Raw genomic sequence first — 2,500 nt, forward strand, 5'->3', positions numbered from 1 at the left:
CTTATTCCCCGTATCCCCCAGAGTTAGAGAAGTCCACACACACCCTTCTCATCTCTGTGCCGTAACTCTGTCTGACGCACCCACCGCTGGCCTAGCTTAGCACAAAGACTGGAGGTGAATGGTTCCAGCTAGCATTAGCTAGCATACTGCTCCCAGTAAGTGACAAAATAACGCCATAATTTATTGGCATGACTTGTACAGTATTGCCAAAGCATTGGCCATTACATAAATGGACATTACATACACAAATAATCAATAAATTCAATAAATCAATCTCTCTCTCTCTCTCTCTCTCTCTCTCTCTCTCTCTCGCCCTCTCTCTCACCCTCTCTTTCTCTCTCTCTCTCTCTCTCTCTCTCTTCTCGCTCTCTCTCTCTCTCTCTCTCTCTCTCTCTCTGACTCTCTCGCCCTCTCTCTCCCTCTCTCTCTCTCCCTCTCTCTCTCTCTCTCTCTCTCTCTCTCTCTCTCTCTCTCTTTCTTGCCTCGGGCTGTTTGACAGGTTGATGTGAAGAGATGTAAATGCATTGCAAACTGTTTCCAGAATCCAATTTCCCGTCTCGCGCGCTGGTTTACAGCCTCCACCTCACATTTGCTTTATGACGGACGGTGTTCAGCGATAATGAAACATTGTTTTCAGTCCTAATTCATGATCCGCTGACAGTCTCCATTAGAGCGGAGCCTGGACTGACACAAATGGACAAAAACCTAAACAAGACATTTCAGTCTGATCAGATCCTTCACTGTGAACAACACGGGGAATTTGCTCGAGGGGAAAAATACATAATAGATGTGCTTTTATTTTCTTTCATCTGAACCTGTGCTCTAAAATATTACACAACATGAGTGAGAGAATATGAAGTTATGATTCCTCTGAGTGACATCATCAGACGTTACTGTAATGACGCAGGAGTTGATGATTTTTATGAGCTGAAATGTTTATAGTCTTATCAAACCATTTATCGACATGAATATCTGACATATTTTAACCTATCCTTGATGTTAAAATAAAATAAAGCTAATGGACACTATCATTCAAAAGTTTTGAGGTCTGAGATGCTTTCAAAAGTCTCTTCTGCTCTCCAAGACTGCATTTATTTGATCAAAAAACTTTTAAAATATTATTGCAGTGTAAATTATCTGTTTTCTATGTGAATATATAGTAAAGTGTAATTTATTCCTGAGATCAAAGCTGAATTTTCCTCTGTGATTTTAGTCCCGTCTGAATGTGCAGCTCAGTGATCATCACGGACAATGTCAGTAAAGATTACGGCGCAATGTCAGGGAAATGACCTCAGGTGATGCTAATCCCGTGCGAATACACCCGCTGTAAATATGTATGTAAATATTCCGTCATTTCGTGTTTAAAAGTAGTTTTTCGCGGTTTTTCAAGTATGGAGACGCTTGAAGAAGCATCAGTTGCGTTCGAGACTCTAGTGTTTCACACACACCATTCAGATCAGAGAGAAGATCAGAGCACTCGTTAGAGGCACGAAACATCTTTTAGCGTTAGTGCCTATTACCAACACAATCCAGTCTGAAGTTCATTAATACATCGTTCGACCGGACATAACTGTTTTATATATATAAATATAGGTTATGTGTGTTTGCGCACGTGATATCAGGAAGCAGCGTAACACACACATGACGACAGGAGTGACGGCGGTGTGTAAATCGAGTTACTCTCCCACTTCTGCTAGTTTTACTGGGATATATCTTATCCCGTGAGAATTGGCCATTAATATTACAGACGTCCTGTGGTAAAATTACAGCTCCATCTACCCTTGTAAAGTTAATCCCGTCCGAATAGGGCTTTAATCTCACTGACTCATATATTCTGTCTTGTGTAACTTCTATGTTCAGGCCAATAAATATGGCGAACTGTATTTTTGCAGTTTCGCTTTTCAGTTGCATATACAGTAACTGCAGAAGAACGTTTGATCCTCCTTGTGTTCCTCCTGCATGTTCGAGAGTTTGCATTTGAACATAAACGTCATGTATATCATGAAATGATTCTGTGAAATGAGTGTAAAAACGTCTGCATGCATCAGTGTGATTATGGGATGTTGTTTACGGGCAGTTTTCCCTCTTCGGCTGCTTTATTAAAGTCATAGTTTCAAATCCAGATCTGAACCACAGAGAAGAACATTAGTGTCGTTTACATTAAAGCTTCTTCTGTCTTTAAATCTCTCTCTCTCTCTCTCTCTCTCCCTCTCTCTCTCTCTCTCTCTCTCTCTCTCTCTCTCCCCCCCCCCTCTCTCTCTCTCTCTCTCTCTCTCTCTCTCTCTCCCCCTCTCTCTCTCTCTCTCTCTCTCTCTCTCTCTCCTCTCTCTCTCTCTCTCTTGACCGACTGACCGCAGAGCTGCCATGTGAAGAGGGGTCTGTATCTTGGCAACGCACCTAGCAACCACTTCTCGTAACCATGAATTATAACCTGTTGCCAAGGGAGACAGAGATGGAGGATTGATTTTCAAGGATGAAATTTACAAGAGAAGAGAAGAGA

Source organism: Rutilus rutilus, assembly GCF_951802725.1.
Source record: "Rutilus rutilus genome assembly, chromosome: 5".
Taxonomy (NCBI): Eukaryota; Metazoa; Chordata; class Actinopteri; order Cypriniformes; family Leuciscidae; genus Rutilus; species Rutilus rutilus.